This window comes from Budorcas taxicolor, chromosome 13 (assembly GCF_023091745.1).
Source record: "Budorcas taxicolor isolate Tak-1 chromosome 13, Takin1.1, whole genome shotgun sequence".
NCBI lineage: Eukaryota > Metazoa > Chordata > Mammalia > Artiodactyla > Bovidae > Budorcas > Budorcas taxicolor.
In genome coordinates, this window is record NC_068922.1 from 48,855,052 (window position 1) to 48,877,984 (window position 22,933).

At 39.9% G+C, this 22,933-nt stretch overlaps 1 non-coding gene across 1 annotated transcript; it reads left to right on the forward strand.

Annotated features, from left to right (window-relative positions):
- The first annotated feature begins 5,613 nt into the window (after positions 1–5,613).
- TRNAW-CCA (transfer RNA tryptophan (anticodon CCA)) lies at positions 5,614–5,686 on the forward strand. The gene has a single exon. It is a non-coding gene; the product is annotated as a tRNA-Trp (tRNA).
- Positions 5,687–22,933: the final 17,247 nt, after the last annotated feature.

The following is a 22,933-nucleotide window of genomic DNA, read 5'->3' on the forward strand; positions in this document are numbered from 1 at the left end:
CACAGACAAACTATACAAAAAAGATCTGAATGACCCAGATAACCATGATGATGTGATCACTCACCAAGAGCCAGACATCCTGGAATGCAAAGCCAGGTGGGCCTTAGGAAGCATCTCTATGAACAAAGGTAGTGGAGGTGATGGGATTCCAGTTGAGGTATTTCAAATCCTAAAAGATGATGCTGTGAAAGTGCTGCACTCAATATGCCAGCAAATTTGGAAAACTCAGCAGTAGCCACAGGACTGGAAAAGTCAGTTTTCATTCTAATCCCAAGGAAAGGCAATGCCAAAGAATGTTCAAACTGCTGCACAATTGCACTCATCTCACAAGCTAGTAAATTAATGCTCGAAATTTTCCAAGCCAAGCTTTAATAGTGTATGAACATAGCTGGTCTCTTCTCAAATGCAAAGAGTCCCCAGAGATGAATACCTCAAAAAGACATAATTTTCCCTCATTTTCTAGGGTCAAAAATAGGCATCAATCTAAAAGAACATAGCTGTGAAAAGTAAGCGACATTAACACATATTTAAAAATCTGTATTTCCTAGTGATCTTAAAAAAAGTGGAAATATTGGCAGATTTTATTTTCTTGGTCTCCAAAATCACTATAGAGGGTTACTGGAGGCATGAAATTAAAAAGTACTTGCTCCTTGGAAGAAAAGCTATGACCAAACTAGACAGCATATTAAAAAGCCAATATATCACTTTGCCGATAAAGGTCTGTATAGTCATAACTATGGTTTTTTCAGATGTCATGTACAGATGTGAGAGTTGGACCATAGATAAGGCTGAGCACTGAAGAACTGATGCTTTCAAAATGTGATGCTGGAGAAGAGTCTTGAGAATCCGTTGAACTGCAAGGAGATTGAACCAATCAACCCTAAAGGAAATCAACCTTGAATATTATTTGTAAGGATTGTTGCTGAAGCTGAAGTTCCAATACTTTGGCCACCTGATTCAAAGAGCCAACTCATTGGAAAAGACCCTGATGCTGGGAAAGATTGAGGGCAGTAGGAAAAGGGAGTGACAGAGGATGAGATTGTGGGATGGCATCACCGATTCAATTGGCATAAGCTTGAGAAAACTCCAGGAAATAGTGAAGGAAAGGGAAGCCTGATGTTTTGCAGTCCCTGGGGTTGTGGAGTCCGACCCAAATTTAGCAACTGGACAACAACTACATACATTAAAATGTGATGGCACAGATAAGTTCTCTATGAATACAGAAATATGAGGGATAGTTACGAGGTTACTGCTATGATTTGAATGTCTTTCCCCTCCTTCCTCAACCATTCATATGTTGAAACCTGGTTATTGTTTTAGTATGTGGAGCATTTGAGGGGTGATTCAGTCATGAGGGCAGAGTCCTCATGGGTGGAATTAGTGCCATTATGAAAACCAGCTTCCTTGCCCCCTTTGCCACTTGCGAATATAATGAGACAACTCTAGACCAGAAGATGACCCTCATCTGACTATACTAGCACGTTGATCTCAGACTTCCAGCTTCCAAACTGTGAGAAGTAAATTTTTGTTTTTCATAAGCCACCTGGTCTGAGGTATTTTGTTACAGCAACTCAAATGCACTAAGTTTTCCATGGGATTTTCTGGGCAAGAATACTAGAGCGGGTTGCCATTTCCTCCTCCAGGGGATCTTCCCTACCCAGGGATTGAACCCAGGTCTCCTGCATTGCTGGCAGATTCTTTATCATCTGAGCCAGCAGGGAAGCCCAATATGTGGGGGAAGAAAATACTCCCAAAATTAGTAGCTTAAAAATCAACACATATTATTTATTGCAATTCTAAACTTTGGCTGGGTTGATCTTTTTGTGATTCCTTTGCTCTATATGGCATCAGCTGGTTTCACTAATGCAGATACATTCAATATGAGCTTGCCTTAGAGTAGAACATCCAAGATGGCTTCATGACTGGAAATGGCTTCAATCAGCTTGGGTGGCCGGAAGAACTAGGGATGGTTGAAGCTTGGAACTTTCTTTCCTCACAAATTCTCATCAAGCCTATTGGCATGGCAGGTATAACATAAAGTTGCCAAACGGTGAAAACAAAAAAGCTTCCAGGATTCTTAAGTCATAGACTGTGAGCTCATCACCTTCAGCTGGTCAAAGCACATCACAAGGCCAGCCCTGATCCCACAGGAGGGGAAATAGAGCTGTTTCCTGATGAGAGCAGGTATAATTACATACAAAGTATTGTTTGTGGCTATATTTGTAGACATCTACAGAACTCTAATTTTACTTATATTCTACTCTTCATCTTGCGGTCAAGATCTTCAAGTGAGGCTTGCTCTACCTTTAAACCTGAGAAGGTAGACCCACTTGTTCTAAACCACATATGGTGGTCTCATTTTTAATGCATATTTAGGCATAAACAAATGAAAAAGTTCTGACCAGTGAAACTTGAGAAGAAGCATGCTGGGAAATATCACGGTATAGAGTCTAGAACCCATCTTTGCAAATTGAGAAATCTAAACTGACTAAGTCACCAAAAATAATTCCATCTCTATGAACCAAACTTATGTTACCCAAGTTCCTAAGATGGAGGTATGAAACTTTTATGCCACCTTATGTACTATCCAAACTCATGAGAAGACAAAAAAATAAAAGGTCAACTGCAACTTATAATGAATCTTATAAATGTAGAGAAGTGAGAAACTTTGAGGTCATCATGACCTGCACATTCTCTGAATCAGAACAAGAGGAAGTGGATGAATGAAATATTTAATGGTAGCTAAGATAGCCTGATTTATCTTTGCAGTGAGAATGTTGTTGGTCAACAGGATCAATTGGCTAGCCACTTCCTACATCCATTTTCATGTTAAGAATGTTCTTACTAGTGGAATAGGGTACAGTCAATGATGATTGACCATGACCCTCTCTTTCCGAGATCTTGCTATAGTAGCTGCAACTAATGATGGTTTCTTGGTTCTCCTTTAATCCATGTTTTCATGATTGACCATACCATTTTGAAAAACCTATTCAGTCATCCTGGGGTGATGGTTTTCAAATGGCTCTTTGAACAGAATTTCATCCATGATAAAGTTTTGAATGGTTTCTAGAAAAATGAGGAAAACAAAACATATACACAAAAACTCCAAAGTACATACCTCACTTTGAAATTTTATATATAGACATATTTTACATCAGCTTCTTCCCTTCAGGAGTCACCTTTTTAGAGTATCTTTCCTGAGGTTTCTACCTGTGTGCTTCTTAGTGCATTCCCCAGTTCCCACATCCACGTGGACCATGATAGGGTGGATCACAGACAGTGCATTTCCTTGGACTGCCTCTCTCTTGTCACAAAACACAGTTCTCTCTCCTTAGTCTGTTCTCTTATTCTCCATGCTATGAAAACATCAGGTTGTAGCTACTTAGCCATGTATCAGTCCTGGTGGGTCAGCTGCCAAAAACCCACCTCGAACTCTAAATTTAACACATAGCTTAACACAATAAAATTTTATTTCTCACTCATGGAAAGTCCTGGAAAGCTCTATTGATTGAATCATTTTAAGGAGCTGCCTAAGGGGCTCAATAAAGGCAATGCCAAAGAATGCTCAAACTACCACATGATTGCACTCATCTCACACTCTAGTAAAGTATTGCTCAAAATTCTCCAAGCCAGGCTTCAGCAATATGTGAACCGTGAACTTCCAGATGTTCAAGCTGGTTTTAGAAAAGGTAGAGGAACCAGAGATCAAATTGCCAACATCCACTGGATGATGGAAAAGGCAAGAGAGTTTCAGAAAAAAAATCTATTTCTGCTTTATTGACTATGCCAAAGCCTTTGACTGTGTGGATCACAATAAACTGTGGAAAATTCTGAAAGAGATGGGCATACCAGACCACCTGACCTGCCTGAGATTGAGAAATCTGTATGCAGGTCAGGAAGCAATGATTAGAACTGGATATGGAACAACACACTGGTTCCAAATAGGAAAAGGAGAATGTCAAGGCTGTATATTGTCACCCTGCCTATTTAACTTATATGCAGAGTACATCATGAGAAACGATGGGCTGGAGGAAACACAAGCTGGAATCAAGATTGCTGGGAGAAACATAAATCACCTCAGATATGCAGATGACACCACCCTTATGGCAGAAAGTAAAGAGGAACTAAAGAGCCTATTGATGAAAGTGAAAGAGGAGAGTGAAAAAGTTGGGTTTAAGATTAACATTCAGAAAACTAAGATCGTGGCATCTGGTCCCATCACTTCATGGCCAATGGATGGGGAAACAGTGAAAACAGTGGCTGACTTTATTTTTCTGGGCTCCAAAATCACGGCAGATGGTGATCGCAGCCATGAAATTAAAAGATGCTTACTCCTTGGTAGGAAAGTTATGACCAACCTAGATAGCATATTAAAAAGCAGAGACATTACTTTGCCAACAAAGGTCTGTCTAGTCAAGGCTATGGTTTTTTCAGTGGTCATGTATGGATGTGAGAGTTGCACTATAAAGAAAGCTGAGCACTGAAGAATTGATGCTTTTGAACTGTGGTGTTGGAGAAGATTCTTAAGAGTCACTTGGACTGCAAGGAGATCCAACCAATCCATCCTAAAGGAGATTAGTCCTGGGTGTTGACTGGAAGGACTGATGTTGAAGCTGAAACTCCAATACTTGGCGACCTGATGCAAAGAGCTGACTCATTGGAAAAGATCCTGATGCTGGGAAAGATTAAGGGCAGGAGGAGAAGGGGACGACAGGGGATGAGATGATTTTATGGCATCACCGACTCGATGGACATGGGTTTGGGTGAACTCTGGGGGTTGGTGAAGATCAGGGAGACCTGGCATGCTGCTGTTCATGGGGTTGTAGAGTCAGACACGACTGAGCAACTGAACTGAAGGGGCTCAGGCTTCTTTCATCTTCAATATATGACCTCTGAGGTTGTTGCAGAAGGGGAAAAGGAAGGAGGAGCATAAAAAGCAGATGTTTTATTAGCTTATCCTAGAAAGAACATACCTCACTTTATCCACATTCAATTGATATGAGCTCAGTCATATGACCTCCCCAACTGCAAGGAGGCTTTTACTATAAGGGGTTTGTAATTTAATTATGTGCTAAAAGAGGAGAGCAATTAATATTGCTGAACTCCAATTTAATTTTTGAAAGTATTAGAAATTTTGAAAAATACTAACAGTTTTTAAAAGTCCACAAAATTACCAACTAAAGAGAAAAGCTATTGGTAAATTAAATTCTTTATGTGGTCTCTTTGATGACATGTGTAAGTCCTTAATGTTACTTTCCTTATTTCAAGTTGAGGTCGTTCTTCAAAATACTAATTTTTTAAAATTCTATCTTTTATGGCTTTTTCTTCATATAATCTCTACCAAGAACATTGTACTTTCTTTTTGTTATTTAGTAATTGATCCTTTAATGATGTCTTTTTTTAAATATAAATTTATTTATTTTAATTGCAGGCTAATTACTTTACAATATTGTATTGGGTTTGCCATACATCAACATGAATCTGCCATGGGTATACATGTAGAACACTGTACTTTCATATGTCTTATTTATTCAGTTTAGAATATCACCCTGAGATCAAGGCTATAGTAAAGGTTTAAGGTTGTCTTTAACACTCAAAGACACTCAAAGGGCTTCCCTGGTGGCTCAGAGGTTAAAGCGTCTGCCTCCAATGCAGGAGACCCAGGTTCGATCCCTGGGTCAGGAAGATCCCCTGGAGAAGGAAATGCTAACCCACTCCAGTATTCTTGCCTGGAGAATCCCATGGATGGAGAAGCCTGGTAGGCTACAGTCCACAAGGTCACAAAGAGTCGGACATGACTGAGCGACTTCACTTTGACACTCAAAGTCCAGTCAAATGACTTAGAGCCGTATCAGCTCATCCTTCTTAATTGACCAATTAGACTGGTTACATATATATTTACATACATCTTCAAAGATACATACCATCTTCCAAAATCAAATATTAAATATCAATAATGTGATCATCCAAATCAGGGATTTGATATACTATGGGCTTGGGGCCTAACCCATCTTGCTGCTCATTTTGTGCATAAAGTTTTCTTGAATACGATCACACTAAATTATTCATCTATTGTTATGGTTGCTTTCAAGCTACACTCGCAAAGTTGAGTATTCACAACAAATGGCCCACAAAATTAATGTATTTATTATCTGATCCTTTGCAGATTTATTTTATCAATTCCTAGTGTAAACTATGGGTAGAAGGGTCATATGCCTGAAGGGTCAAAAAGACAATGTTGAGAAATAAGTGACATAGCTATGATACACAAAACAATATAATTTGGAGGGGGAGGGGCTGAAAAGTACATACCTATCTGAAATCATTTTATTTTTAAAGTAATATGTGGGCCAACAAAATATACTTTCATACCAAGATTAGACCTATCATCAAACAGTTTACAACATATGAACTAAGTTCACAAGGACAAAGGAAAGCATTCCTTCACCACCCCATGATGAGCAAGGCTGCTTCTCTACAAACAAGGTTGGTCATTGTATCTTCCCTTTATTATGTGGAACAGGGTCACTTCCTTCCCATCATCAGCACCTTAAACTTCTTCACACCCATCTTCAAATTGTTACTGCTTGTACTTCCTTCAATAAGAAACTGGCCATGTTCAGTTTTATCCCGTTATTGTGCCTCTAGAAACACAAAGACTGAGCTCTTGATATAACAGCTTGTTAAAAAGTTAGTCAGTCAGTCGTGTCTAACTCTTTGTGACCCCATGGACTGTAACCCACCAGGCTCCTCTGTCCATGAAATTTTCCAGGCAAGAATTCTGGAGTAGGTTGCCATTTTCTTCTCCAATAACAGCTTGTTAGGAGTTGATTAAATACTTAGCATCAACCATTTTATGCCACAATTTCTGGAGGGAAGGATTTCATTCTCCATAATATTTTATTACCTGTAGTTCTAATGTTCTTCCTTGGCAAATTTATAGTTTGATAATCCTTGGATTTTATTTAATTTTAAAATTTTACTTGTCTATAAAATCCCAGTGTGTGGGAACCACAGACCCAAGTGACATTATAACACTGAAAGACGACTTTGCTAATCTCTGCTTTGATTCACCATTAGTAAATTTATATTGTGTAGGCTCTCAATGGCAAGCTTATTCCTCTTCTGTCCAAGTTTTTAGGGAACTCTTCACTGAAATCAGAACTCATAACTTAGAGCAACTAACAAGGGAATAATGTCTGTTTCTGGCCCAGGGTAGGGAAATACTAAATACAAGAGGAAGGCCTTTAGAATTATGTGTGCAACAAGGACAAAAAGACAGAAATTACAAATGTCCTGCTTACAAAAGAGGAGGATAGAAACTTATCTTGAGTGAATTTCTGCTATTTGCAGTTCCTTTAGCAAATCATAAAAAGTAGAACTCACTTTCTCAAATTTATAAATTAATAACTTGAACATTACCATGATTAAACCAACATGCTCAAGATTATGGAACAAGTGGTAAACTCAGTATCACTGAGACAAAGACTGTGAACAATTAACATTTCTGCTCTTGTATCTCCTCTTCCTCCTTCATTTTCTTGACAAAAATCATAACCTCTAAAACATAAAGGGCTTAGAAAGCTATTTTAAATAAGCTGAAGCCAAATTAGAGGAGAACCTAGGAAGAAATTGCCAAATTTCTTTACGAAAACTCAAATTTTCAAGTCAAATCTATTCAGGGGTATTAAGGCAACATGTTCTATGCAGAATCTCTCTCATATGCCTTGGGGAAGCCAAGTGATGATGAAACAAGTTTCTGAATGAAAAAGGTTTCCTGCAGGAAATATCAAATATCTATACATTTTCAAGGGAAGAAGCTTGGTTAGAAGAATTTAAAAATTCCTGGATAAATTTATAGGCTTGCTCATTAAACAGAAGTTTGATAAGTTCTTTAAAAAAAAAATAATGACCTTTCATCTATCAGTTTGTAGGCAATAGAAAATTGGGAGCTCACCTTATTAAAAAAAAAAAAAAAAATGAGCCTTGTCTGTGGTCCACAACTAAAAAGAGCATGCAACAACTACTGCATCCTTGTGTAAACTACTCAGAATTCAACAGCTCAGGAGAGAAGCTCTAATTTGCCAATCTTAGTAACATTCCTGTCCCTTTCCCCTGAAAAAGTAGAAACAGAAAGGATATGGACCCTTGGGTGATCATGGTCTGAGGCAGGAAGCTAGGTTTGCCTGTCTGCCAAGGCTACAGACACAGAGGGTTATAGTTCATTCTCTAAAAGGAAATCAGTGTGCTTTTTGGAAAGAAAACAGGATTCCAAACTACAAAAAATTGGCAATTGTCCTCCACAATTGAAAAACAGATTGGATTCATGACTTGCTTGCCTCTTTTATTTTTTAAAAGTGTTTTAGACAAGAAGATATTATGTAGGTGATTTATTCATCAAGGTCCTTGTGAGAGGTGTCATGGAATCCTTGGAACAAGATACATAATGGAAGCTGGTGATTGATGTGTTCAGAACTGGTAGAATAATATGAAAATCAACATTGACTTGAACCTCAACCCAGACTGAACTCTTGACAGAGAGTATTGTCCTCTTTTCTAGTTCAACATGATAATGAGACATTTGAGTCGAGGGATGGGGTCAATTGTTAAGGCTCTTTGGTTTGCAAGTGACAGAAACTCAATCAGAAAATTTCAGGAATGAAGCTACAAGCACAAATGGATTATGAAACTTAAATGATGTGATAAAAATGCTGTATTTTTCTCTCAGTCTTTTGACTCTGCTTCCTCTATTGGCTTCATGTTATATAAACTTCTCAATATAATGCTAAAGATGACCCACATGACCCCACCTGTTTGCTCAGACAGGAAAGAATCTGCCTGCAATGTGGGAGACCCAAGTTTGATCCCTGGATTGGGAAGATCCACTGGAGAAGGTAATGGCAACCCACTCCAGTATTCTTGCATGGAAAATTCCACGGACAGAAGAGCTTGGTGGGCTATTGTCCATGGGGGACAGAGTCAGACATAACTGAATGATTAACACACTTCATCACACCTCATCAGGTTAGCAACTTCAGACATGCTTAATTCCCAGCAGCTACCCTGAGATGACTCATGGCTGGACTTTATTATATATCTAATCTTGAATCAATAACAGTGGCCAGGATGGAGTACTCTGATGAGTCAGGTCAAAGTCACATATCTACCTATGGATATAGGGCATTGGCTCAGCTCTACTCAGACTACCTGAATAAAATGAAAAGTGGTTAAGAAAAGAAAAGAAAGAAAGAAGAAATGATGAAAGAGAGGTTTAGAGACTTTGTTATAAAATAGAGGGGGTGACTCTGAGCAGACAAGCATAATGAAGACCTTTTAAAACATAAGCATCTTTTAACACAAAAAACTGAAATAGTATCAGTAAGATGGAGGTTCAAGTTTCAAAGATTTCAATATGTTAGTGGAGTAGGCTTAAACTAAGAAAATTTAAAATAATTAGAATAGGTTGTTTCCATGTCCTGGCTGTTATAAACAGTGCTGCAATGAACATTGGGGTACATGTGTCTCTTTCAATTCTGGTTTCCTTGGTGTGTATGCCCAGCAGTGGAATTTAGAAAAAATGGTAATGATAACCCTGTATGCGAGACAGGAAAAGAAACACAAATGTATAAAATGGACTTTTGGACTCTAAGGGAGAGGGAGAGGGTGGGATGATTTGGGAGAATGGCACTGAAACATGTATACTATCATGTAAGAAACGAATCGCCAGTCTATGTTCGATACAGTGTACAGGATGCTTGGGGCTGGTGCATGGGGATGATCCAGAGAGATGATATGGGGTGGGAGGTGGGAGGGGGATTCAGGATTGGGAACTCATGTACACCCATGGTGGATTCATGTCAATGTATGGCAAAACCAATACAATATTGTAAAGTAAAATAAAGTAAAAATAAAAATTTTAAAAATGATAAAAAAAATAATTAGAATAGATGGAAAATCCAATGTTGGTACCCAAATCTCAGTTACATAAATAATGATTGGGTAATTTGCCTCACTGATAAGTCATGCAAATTTCAGTTGTCTACATATTCAATTGATGGGACCAGATGCCATGATCTTCATTTTCTGAATGTTGAGCTTTAAGCCAACTTTTTCACTCTCCTCTTTCACTTTCATCAAGAGGCTTTTTAGCTCCTCTTCACTTTCCGCCGTAAGGGTGGTGTTATCTGTATATCTGAGGTTATTGATATTTCTCCTGGCAATCTTGGGGAAACAGTAGAAACAGTGTCAGACTTTATTTTTGGGGGGCTCCAAAATCACTGTAGATGGTGATTGCAGCCATGAAATTAAAAGACGCTTACTCCTTGGAAGGAAGGTTATGACCAACCTAGATAGTATATTCAAAAGCAGAAACATTACTTTGCTGACTAAGGTCCGCCTAGTCAAGGCTATGGTTTTTCCTGTGGTCATGTGTGGATGTGAGAGTTGGACTGTGAAGAAGGCTGAGCACTGAAGAATTGATGCGTTTGAACTGTGGTGTTGGAGAAGACCCTTCAGGTTCCCTTGGACTGCAAGGAGATCCAACCAGTCCATTCTGAAGGAGATCAACCCTGGGATTACTTTGGAAGGAATGATGCTAAAGCTGAAACTCCAGTACTTTGGCCACCTCATGCGAAGAGTTGACTCATTGGAAAAGACTCTGATGCTGGGAGAGATTGGGGGCGGGAGGAGAAGGGGACGACCGAGGATGAGATTGCTGGATGGCATCACGGACTCGATGGACGTGAGTCTGAGTGAACTCCGGGAGATGGTGATGGACAGGGAGGCCTGGCGTGCTGTGATTCATGGGGTCGCAAAGAGTCAGACACGACTGAGCGACTGAACTGAACTGAACATATTCAATTATTTCTTAATTCAGTTACTTAAAAATCTAATACAATTCTAGGCTGCTTTATAAAAGCTATACCGTCCTAGTGATTTTGATCCCACAGTAACAGGCCCAGCTTATCATTTATAGGGTCTATATTGAATTTGGACATTGATAATAACAAACTACACAACCGGGGGAAAATGCTCAGAAGGAATGATAAATTATTGTCAAGGAAATTGCTCACGTAATTTATTCCAAAGTCAAGTAGAAACATTTTCTCCATAATTCACATCTTGTTTACTACACATTATATCAAGTTGACCATATTACATCTAGAAAATTATATACATCATGCAATGATGTATCTAGTTTCTTCTCAGACATTTGATATAAGAAAGAGCAAAGTGCACCTTGGCTAAGTCTTTATTGCCCAGGAGCAAAGTATGTCTTAAATATATATGCTATAAAACACATGAATCAAGTATAGAATCCTTTTGGTCTCTATGCAGAAGAAATCAGTCCTTCAATGTCTTTTAAATGCAGACTGACATGCTGTGTGTTTGTGAATGAGTGTGGTTGTGAACACATATATAAATGTATCAAATATAAGCACAAATACAAATAAATGCATACACGTGCATTTGTTTAGCAGAACTGTTAGGAAAGTATTTCTGCTGTGTGTTTGTGAATGAGTGTGGTTGTGAACACATATATAAATGTATCAAATATAAGCCCAAATACAAATAAATGCATACACGTGCATTTGTTTAGCATAACTTTTAGGAAAGTATTTCTGCTGTGTGTTTGTGAATGAGTGTGGTTGTGAACACATATATAAATGTATCAAATATAAGCCCAAATACAAATAAATGCATACACGTGCATTTGTTTAGCATAACTTTTAGGAAAGTATTTCTGCATAAGGGTAACTAGCACACAGGCACTGGGACTCTTGTCAGCCATGGGAAGGACTGTGTTATCTTAGATATTCTCTTTCTGAAACTTCCTTTAGTGACATATTAACCTCTGTACTGTTGACCACGGCACAAACCAGTTTTGCTCACTTCCTGTTGTCTTGCTCCCACTTGAGAGTGAGGCTCAGAGGATGTCTGAAGGAAGGGTATGTTTTGGGACAAACACAACTGGCAAACAGGAAAGGCAACCAGCATTCTGGTTACAGGTTAATAAGGACAGCAGAAGAATTCCTCAGGCTGTTGGTGAGCTGGTCAGCTTTGCTTGAGATCAGAAAGTCCTAGGGCAGCTTAAAGTTATTTTTTAAGAGAAGGAAAAGTGTTTATGGTTTGCCAGAAAACAAAATGAGATACTGGCTGGCTCAGGCAATAGCTGCAGTAATGCTTATCATCAACAGGGATCTTCTGTTTGTGGAGAACTGATGAGGCTCGTGTGTTGGAATACACTTCAGTAACTGTAAAGCTCTACAGAAATAATCTGATTGTTAGCCAAGGGAATGTCTAGGCAATGTTCATTTACCATATCCTTTTTATTTATTTATTTTTAATTAATTTAGTTATTTAACACAGGCTCTTTAGTTATGGCCCATGGGTTCTGGAGTGCTTGGGCTCAGTAACTCTGCAGCATGTGAGACTTTTATTCCCTGACCAGCGATCAAACCTGCATCCCCTGCACTGGAAGAAAGTGAAAGTGAAAGTTGCTCAGTGGTGTCCACCTCTTTGTGACCCCATGGACCATATAGTCCATGGAATTCTCCAGGCCAAAATACTGGAGTGGGTAGCCTCTCCCTTCTCCAACGGATCTTCCCAACCCAGGGATCGAAGCCAGGTCTTCCATATTGTGGCAGATATTTTACCAACTGAGCCACAAGGGAAGCCCAGGAATACTGGAATGGGTAGCATAGTCCTTCTCCAGTGGATCTTCTGGACCAAGAAATCAAACCGGGGTCTCCTGCACTGCAAGGCAGATTCTTAAAAACAGGACCAACCAGGAAGTCCCTCCATGTCCTTTTTAAAGTGCCTAAGCAAATGAATTTTTATTTCAACAACTTTGGATGAAAAGCAATCTAAAACATATTGCTTATTTTCTTGTCTTTTTAAATAAAATATATTGATTGAAACAGAATCATTATGAACATTCAGTTCAGTTGCTCAGTCATGTCCGACTCTCTGCGACCCCATGCACTGCAGCATGTCAGGCTTCTCTGTCCATCACCAACTCCTGGAGCTTACTCAAACTCATGCCCATCACATCAATTATGCCATCCAATCATCTCATCCTCTGTCATCCCCTTCTCCTCCTGCCTTCAGTCTTTCCCAGCATCAGGGTCTTTTCAAACGTGTCGTATCTTCGCATCAGGTGGCCAAAGTATTAGAGTTTCAGCTTTAGCATCAGTCCTTCCAATGAATATTCAGGACTGATTTCCTTTAGGATAGATTGGTTGGATCTCCTTGCAGTCCAAGGGACTCAAGAGTCTTCTCGAACACCGTAGTCCAAAAGCATCAATTCTTCAGTGCTCAGCTTTCTTTACAGTCTACCTCTCATATTAGGTTTTGAAAAATAGGCCAATGTACAATAATTACCATTTGCTGAAAGTTCATTGTTAAGCTCTATGCAAAATTAGAGTTAATCTGTAAAACATCTTGCAAAGTCAGTGTTATGCCTACTTACCTAATTTACATATATTTACACTGTGATCTGGGCTTTCCTGGTAGCTCAACTGGTAAAGAATCTGCCTGCAATGAATGATACCTGGGTTTGATCTCTGGGTTGGGAAGATCCTCTAGAGAAGGGTATGGCAACCCACTTCAGTATTCTTGTCTGGAGAATCCCTATGGACAGAGGAGCCTGGTGGGCTACAGTCCATAGGGTCACAGAGAGCTGGGCACAGCTAAGCACAGCACATACATAATGAGTTGAAACCTAGAAAGTTTAAGTGACTTGCATGAAGTTTATCACAGTTACTGCTATCCGTAGAACTAGAATCCAGGAGTACCAAAATGCAAATCCCACCAGTGTGTAGCTCACAGCAGTGTTCTCAGGGCATTCAGTTCAGTTCAGTTATTCAGTCGTGTCTGACTCTTTGCAACACCATGGATGGCAGCACACCAGGCTTCCCTGTCCCTCATCAAATCCCAAAGTCTGCTCAAACCCATGTCCATTGAGTCAGTGATGCCAGCCAACCATCTCATCCTTTGTCATCCCCTTCTCTTCCTGCCTTCAATCTTTCCTAGCATCAGAGTCGTTTCCAATGACTCAGTTCTTCACATCAGGTGGCCAAAATATTGGAGTTTCAGCTTCATCATCAGTCCTTCCAATGAACATTCTAGTTGATTTCCTTTAGGATTGACTGGGTTGATCTCTTTGCAGTCCAAGGGACTCTCAAGAGTCTTCTTCAACACCACAGTCCAAAAGCATCAATTATTCAACACTCAGTTTTCTTTTTTATTTATTTATTTATTTTAATTGGAGGTTAATTCCTTTACAACATTGTATTGGTTTTGCCATACATCAACATGAATCTGCCACGGGTATACATGTGTTCCCCATCCTGAACACCCTTCCCACCTCCCTCCCCATACCATCCCTCTGGGTCATCCCAGTGCATTTATAGTAAAATTCTCACATCCATACATGACTACTGGAAAAACCATAGCTTCGACTAAATGGAACTTTGTTGGCAAAATAATGTCTCTGCTTTTTAATATGCTGTCCAGTTTTTTTGTCATAGCTTTTCTTCCAAGAGCAATCATTTTTTAATTTCATGGTTGTAGTCACCATCTGTAGTGATTTTGTAGTCCAAGAAAATAAAGTCTATCACTGTTTCCATTGTTTCCCCATCTATTTGCCAGGAAGTGATGGGACTAGATGCCGTGATCTTCGTTATCTGAATGTTGAGTTTTAAGCCAGCTTTTTCACTTTCCTCTTTCACTTTCATCAAGAGGATCATAAGTCCTCTTCACTTTCTGCCATAAGAGTGGTGTCTTCTGCATATCTGAGGTTATTGATATTTCTCCCGAAAATTTCTCATAAGTTTTTAGCAACCAGTTCTTCAGGAAAAAACACATGCACATGCATATTTATTATAAACTTTACTGATATAGATGATATGTAGCACAAAAGTTAAAATAAAGTACTACTATACAATAATCTTTATTACAAATTCCATATAGCCAATTGACCATCAGAGAATAATTTTGCTCATTATTGCCAGACTCTTATATCTTCAGTTCAGTTCAGTTCAGTCGCTCAGTTGTGTCCGACTCTTTGTGACCTCATGAATCACAGCACACCAGGCCTCCCTGTCCATCACCATCTCCCGGAGTTCACTCAGACTCACGCCCATTGAGTCCGTGTTGCCATCCAGCCATCTCATCCTCGGTCGTCCCCTTCTTCTCCTGCCCCCAATCCCTCCTAGCATCAGAGTCTTTTCCAATGAGTCAACTCTTCGCATGAGGTGGCCAAAGTACTGGAGTTTCAGCTTTAGCATCATTCCTTCCAAAGAAATCCCAGGGTTGATCTCCTTCAGAATGGACTGGTTGGATCTCCTGGCAGTCTAAGGGACTCTCAAGAGTCTTCTCCAACACCACAGTTCAAACGCATCAATTCTTCAGTGCTCAGCCTTCTTCACAGTCCAACTCTCACATCCATACATGACTACTGGAAAAACCATAGCCTTGACTAAGCGGACCTTAGTCGGCAAAGTAATGTCTCTGCTTCTGAATATACTGTCTAGGTTGCTCATAAACTTTCTTCCAAGGAGTAAGCATCTTTTAATTTCATGGCTGCAATCACCATCTGCAGTGATTTTGGAGCCCCCAAAAATAAAGTCTGACACTATTTCCACTGTTTCCCCATCTATTTCCCATGAAGTGATGGGACCGGATGCCATAATCTTCATTTTCTGAATGTTGAGCTTTAAGCCAACTTTTTCACTCTCCTCTTTCACTTTCATCAAGAGGCTTTTTAATTCCTCTTCACTTTCTGCCATAAGGGTGGTGTCATCTGCATATCTGAGGTCATTGATATTTCTCCCGGCAATCTTGATTCCAGCTTGTGTTTCTTCCAGTCCAGCGTTTCTCATGATGTACTCTGCATAGAAGTTAAATAAGCAGGGTGACAATATACAGCCTTGATGTACTCCTTTTCCTATTTGGAACCAGTCTGTTGTTCCATGTCCTGTTCTAACTGTTGCTTCCTGACCTGCATACAGATTTCTCAAGAGACAAGTCAGGTTGTCTGGTATTCCTAAGTATAAACTTTGTGAAATGGAGCAAAGTGGGCACTTAGGCAAAGAATTTGTAGTGTGTTAGTCCCTCCATCATATCTGACGCTTTGTGACCCCATGGACTCCATCCCACCAGGATCCTCTGTCTGTGGAATTTCCCAGGCAAGAATACTGAAGTAGATAGCCAATCTCTTCTCTGGGGGATCTTCTCAATCCAGGGATGAGACCAAAGCACAATTTATTAAAGAAAAAATGAATTGGACTTTACAAAAAATATATATTTTAAGAGACACTATTATAAAAATGAAAAAAATAAGCCATAGGCAGGGATAATATGTGAAATCATTTATTTCAGAAAATAGAAAGAACTCTGAAAACACAACAGCAGTGAAACAAATACTACATTAGAAACAGACAAAAACTTGGACAATTTATCTAAGAGTGTATGTGCTTAGTCACTCAGTCGTGTCCAACTCTTTGTGACACCATGGACTGTAGTCTGCTAGGCTTCTCTGTCCATGCGGATTCTCCAGACAAGAATACTGGAGTGGGTTGCCGTTCTCTTCTTCAGAGGATCTTCCCAACCCAAGGACTGAACACAGGTCTCCTGCATTTCAGGCGGATTCTTTACCATCTGAGCCATATACAGATGACAAATAAACACATGAAAAAAAGATGTTCAACATGATTAGCCATTAGGGAAATGAAAGTTAAAGTTATAATGAGATACCCCTGCATCCTGTACATACCCAAACAGACAAAATTTTGAAAATATTGACAATATCAGGTGCCAGCAAAGATGCAGAGCAACTGAAAATTTCACACATTGTTGATAGGAATGCAAACGTGTACACCATCTCTAGAAAATAATTTGATACTTTCTTATATAATTAAACATAAATTTATCACATGATTCTGCAACCCTACCCCCTCCATATCTACCCTAGAGAAGTGAAAACTTATATTCATATGAAAATCTGTGTATGAATATTCACAGAGGCTTCATTCATAATTGCCTCAAACTGTAATCAATTTAAATAGCCTTCAGCAAATGAATGGATAAATAAATTATGGCACATCCTTATAATGGATTAGTGAAGTGGCTCAGTTGTGTCCAGGTTCCTCCACCCAGGCAAGAGTACTGGAGTGGGCTGCCATTTCCTTCTCCAGGGGATCTTCCCAACCCAGGGATAGAATCCAGGTCTCCCACATTGCAGACAGACCCTTTGCTACCTGAGCCACAAGGGAGAGCTACTATGATGGATTCAGTTCAGTTCAGTCGCTCAGTCTATCTGACTCTTTGCGACCCCATGAACTGCAGCATGCCAGGCCTCTCTGTCCATCACCAACTCCCGGAGTTCACTCAAACTCTCGTCCATCGAGTCGGTGATGCCATCCAGCCATCTCATCCTCTGTCGTCCCTTCTCCTCCTGCCCCCAATCCCTCCCAGCATCAGAGTCTTTTCCAATGAGTCAACTCTTCGCATAAGGAGTTTCACTATGATGGATTACTGCTCAGTAGTAAAAAGGAGCAAGCTAGTATATATGTGTAACAACATGGATATGTTGCAAAAAACTTCTGCTGATTGAAAGAAACCAGTCTCAAAACATCACATATTTGTTCAATCTATATGAAATTATCCAAAAAGAGAAAACTGTGGAGATGGAAGATCAGTGGCTTCCAGAAATTAAGGGTAGGTGGAGAGTATGACTACAAAGGGTGGCATGACAATTTTGAGGGGATGATGGAAATTTTTGGAATCCTGATTTTTGTGGTTACCTTAATCTATATGTGTATTACAATTCATCCATAGAACTGTACACAAAAAGAAAAAAAATTAATTTTATGGCATGTAAATTTTAGAAAGTAATTTAAATTTTAGAAATTAAAATTAATTAAATTAAAAGTCAATTCATAACATTAAAATCTAACCTGCTATGCCATACAGACCTACAACTGCCTAAGTGTTCTGCACCTTGAAATTCCAACATGATTTTACTTGTAAAATAAAGAAGTAATAACAGATTTATTTCAAAACAACAATTTGGGGTTCCCAGATATAGCAAGAAAAATCACTAACAACTTGTCTTAATGCTCTTTGGTTTGGAGGATTGAAGGAGATTAATTAGCCATATAATTGATCTCAGGAAACTGTATAAACTTGGCTTTTTGGATCTGGAATCCAGGACTCGTAATTGCCTGTATGAGTCCATTTATCCTAATTGTCTCTGACCTGTGTAGCATCTTTATAGAGTTAATATATCAGGGAGGGTATAACTGGGGATCAGAAACCACTTGAGTATTTAAAATAGAAAGAATACAATGCAAGAAATCAGTTAAAGCAAGTGATGGACTCTGGAAAAGCCAAACAAGATACCAGCCCAGAAATGAACAATCTTTGGAATCTTCTACCTCCCCTAGGTAGGAAGGATAGATGGAAATCGTAGTTTTGCTGGCACCCCCAAACTGGGATTATATGGTGGAAGACCAAACCATAGCAGGCTGCTTATAAAACACTTGGACCCCTAGAAAATGCAGCCCTTGGCAGGGATGCTGCCCAAGGCAGAGAAGGAAGGGGAGAAATCTGCTGGTTTCTCTCTTTCTCTCTCTCTAACCTCCCAGTGATGGCTCTCATTGTCCAAATCCATCTAGAAGATAACTGCTGAGGATACAGAACATCAGCTTGATAGGATAAACCCCTTCCTTCCAAGATGAAGAGCAAATCAGTTCAGTTCAGTTCAGTCGCTCAGTCGTGTCCGACTCTGCGACCCCATGAATCACAGCACACCAGGCCTCCCTGTCCAACACCATCTCCCGGAGTTCACTCAGACTCACGCCCATTGAGTCCGTGTTGCCATCCAGCCATCTCATCCTCGGTCGTCCCCTTCTTCTCCTGCCCCCAATCCCTCCTAGCATCAGAGTCTTTTCCAATGAGTCAACTCTTCGCATGAGGTGGCCAAAGTACTGGAGTTTCAGCTTTAGCATCATTCCTTCCAAAGAAATCCCAGGGTTGATCTCCTTCAGAATGGACTGGTTGGATCTCCTTGCAGTCCAAGGGACTCTCAAGAGTCTTCTCCAACACCACAGTTCAAAAGCATCAATTCTTCAGCACTCAGCCTTCTTCACAGTCCAACTCTCACATCCATACATGACCACAGGAAAAACCATATCCTTGACTAGACGGACCTTAGTCGGCAAAGTAATGTCTCTGCTTTTGAATATACTATCTAGGTTGGTCATAACTTTTCTCCAAGGAGTAAGTGTCTTTTAATTTCATGGCTGCAGTCAGGAGAAGGTAACAAATGGATTTGTGGGAAACCAGGCCTAGGACCAGCCCAGTCAGCCCAAGATTGATAACAAATTAAAGGGGCCATTGGAGCTGATTTCTACTCTATCTCTGTGGAATGAAGGCTTTATAATAAGACTGGGAAGTTCTCTCTCAGAGGTAGCTATGAGAGGGACCTATATGTTTTGGGAGAGTTTGACAAGAGTGCTTCAAATTCTCAGCCTTTCTCTATGGGTGACTTCAAGGAAAAGGTTCTCCAAACTGTCTGTGATCCTCTTGGGTCACCCCACATAAGGCATTCTACTCTCACAATATTTCTCCAGTGTGTTCAGAGTTGCAGTTTAGCCTATTCCTTTTCTGTACCACTTGCTTTTCACAAAGCCATATATTTTTGGTACCTAATGGTCCCCCACAGCTTTCTTGCCTGGGGAAAGAAATGGCAGCCCACTCTAGTAATCTTGCCAGGATAATCCCATGGACAGAGGAGCCTGGTGGGGCTACAGCCCAAAGGGTCACAAAGAGCTGGACATGACTGAGCATACCAGCACTGACATGGACTGATCTCTCTTCTCAGTGAGGAGAGCAGAATCTAGAATCTCATGGTCCTCTTGCAAACTCTTGTATCATTTTCCCTAGTGATCTTTGATACCTTTTCTGTTACTGTATAACTTTCTTTGTAAATATGAAAGGAGTTACTGTGGAATTCTAAACCTTCCTCCATGGCCCTCTTCCTCCAATAACTCCTCATGGAAATTCCTATGGGGAAATAGTGCACTAATCATACATTCTATAGCTGAAGAAGGGCTTTCTAGTTGTATTAGTCATGGAAACGGCAACCCTCTCCGGTATTCTTCCCTGGGAAATCCCATGTATAGAGGAGCCTGGTGGGCTACAGTTCATGGAGTCGCAAGGAGTTGGATGTGACTGAGCTATCTTCACTTCACTTCAGTCATGAGTGAGCACAGAGGCTATATAAGGTACTCCAGTAGAAGGAATTTAACATGTGGAACTAGTCACAATAGTGCTGGAAGAACAGAAAAGCCAAACAAAGGCCATTAAGGCAACAGCTTGAAGCTGCTATCACTAGTAGAACAAGAAGGATAAAGGGAAAAATTAGTGTTATTGGAGCCAAAGAATCAGAGCCACCCATAGCAACAGAGTCTTCACATAGGAGCAGGGATTAAGGAGAAGATATAGCCAGTGCCAGAGACCCTGGCTGAAGCTGAGAGAAAAGCAAGAATCACCCTGGCTCCCCCTTATCCTTGATCTTCAATCTCCCCAGAGCCTTTTATTGACTAAACCAAGCCAGAAGCCAGTTTGCAAGAGAGCCCAGGAAATGAAGTTTACAGAGAATGGACGGGGAGAGGATTTAAAAGAAAACAAGCAGATGACCCAGTTTTCTAGTCATTCATTCTTAGGTTTTCACTTTCTACTATCTTCTCCCAAACCGTTATTGCTTCTGAAGAGTTGCCTCTTTCAGCTAGTAATTTAAAAGACACCCAGATGCAGAATGTCACAAGATTGGGACTAGAGCATTGATCTAGTTTTTTATCCACTGTTAAGTCACTATTTAACAATCCATTGTAAATGCTACCTTCCAACCCTTACCCTTGGCCTGCCACTCCCCACCGAAATATAACTAAGTACTTATGGTCATAATAGGTGGGAAGGTGCATTGGTGCACTATTAACAGAGCATTCTTAACAGCTTGATTAGCAAAGATTGTGTAAGTTATTGGTATAACTTTCACCTTCAGTCACTGACTGGTCCACCAGGTACTTCCATAGCTTTAGAACCCCCTTGCCTCCCATCTTTCTCCCCCATTATCCTTTTATCTTTTCCATTATTCACCTTCATGGGGTCTTTTTACTTCCCCCCCAGTTCTAAGCTATGTATGAAGAGATGACTATGTAAGTGATTTACAGTTACTGTGAAAGTTTATTAAATGTTTGTGAATTATTACCATCTTTGCTAAAGCTTTAATACATACTTATCTGTATCTTTCTCTCTAAGTGTGTATCCTTCTCTTATAACTTTCCCCAATTGATTTTTTTTCTTAACCAGAAGAGGTTATTACATTATGCTTGTTTTGCTTCTGTTTCTCATCTTTTTTTGTTCTGTTTCCTCTAACAAGATTGTGAGTTTCCCTAAGGGTCTCCACTCCCTTGGCACATAACACTGCTTTTGGTGGGCTGTGGACAAAGTAGCTGTTTTGGAGACCATGACTTGATTGACAAATGAGAGGCCAGGGCAAGAGTAGCAGAAGTCAGTGCTGATAATAAAGACTCCCTCCCCAGACCACCAGAAGCTACCTGGCACCATCCCTACTTCTTGCTTTAGCTCTGGAAGGAAACCTGAAATGCAGGGACAGCATTACATTGCCTTTCTGGCCCATGACCTCTCTTTTAAGAAGTATCAAAATCACCAACACATTTCCATCTCTGTTGCTTCCACTCTTGTCAAAGTCATTCAGACACTTACAAAGGCCTCACCTCAGTGGTTACACTATAGATTGCATTTTCATGTAAACAGAATACTAAAGTACAAAAAATGTTTGTCTCTGGAATCTTTTGCTTAACATTCTGCTTACAGAATTCATCATGTAGTTGTGTACAGACTAAGTTCATTCATTTTCTTTGCTGAATATCACTCCATTGCTTTGGCTTCTTTGAGTGAATTTCCATTTCTTGCAATCAAGCTAGATAATGAAGGATGAAACTGTCCTTCCCAGAGAAACAATAGGCATGGACTAAGAAGTCCCTGAGGGAGCCTCCCCTGTCCTTCTCTCATCAAGCTAGGGTATTCCTTTCATATCCAGTGAACTTCAGGGCAACACTGAATTTTGCTGAGTGGATTCACAGCGCCATACGGCAAGTGTCTTGGATCCTGGCACCAGGCCAAAGGATGACAGTTCTTCTCTCCTTCATACATCTTTACTCTATGATTGCTCATATCTGAAAATCTTATGCTTTGCAATCTTCTATCAGCCCAGGGCCATGTGTTATAACACTTTGTATGATGCAGTGTGGAGCTGCAAAATTGTTTTCTTGGAGTATTCTAAAGCCATTAATTTGGGAGAAAGACATTATTTTACTATATATTTTCACATAACAGGAACAAACTATTTATTGCATCTTTACCAATGTTTCCAGGCTTGCGGCATGTAAAATCAAGATGATTTTTCTCATTTTTTCCTAAACAGTTGAGAATTTTGAGCTGAGATAAGGGATCAGATGAAGCCAGTATAATTTAGGCAAGATTCCTGCTATTAGGCATGGGCTTTCAGATGTATAATTTTGCCTGGTAAGAGTAGAATAGTGTGGGTGGTGCATACTTTCATTATGTAATTAACATCCTGTTTTCCCCATTGGTAATAATATCTCAAAGAGTACAAGGGAATTCAGGAAGGAAACATTTCATAATTTCAAAAACAAAAAAAGACAGTAAATCATTCTTCAGAATAAATCTGAGAGATGGGTTGTTTCTACCAAAAACCAGTAGAAACTGAGGCATGATAATGCCACTACAGGTTTTTCTGTAGAGGCACAGTTTTGAAGATTTGCTCATTAATTTCCCAGCATAATCTCCTTTGTCACATGGTAGCTCTTCTCATGGGATG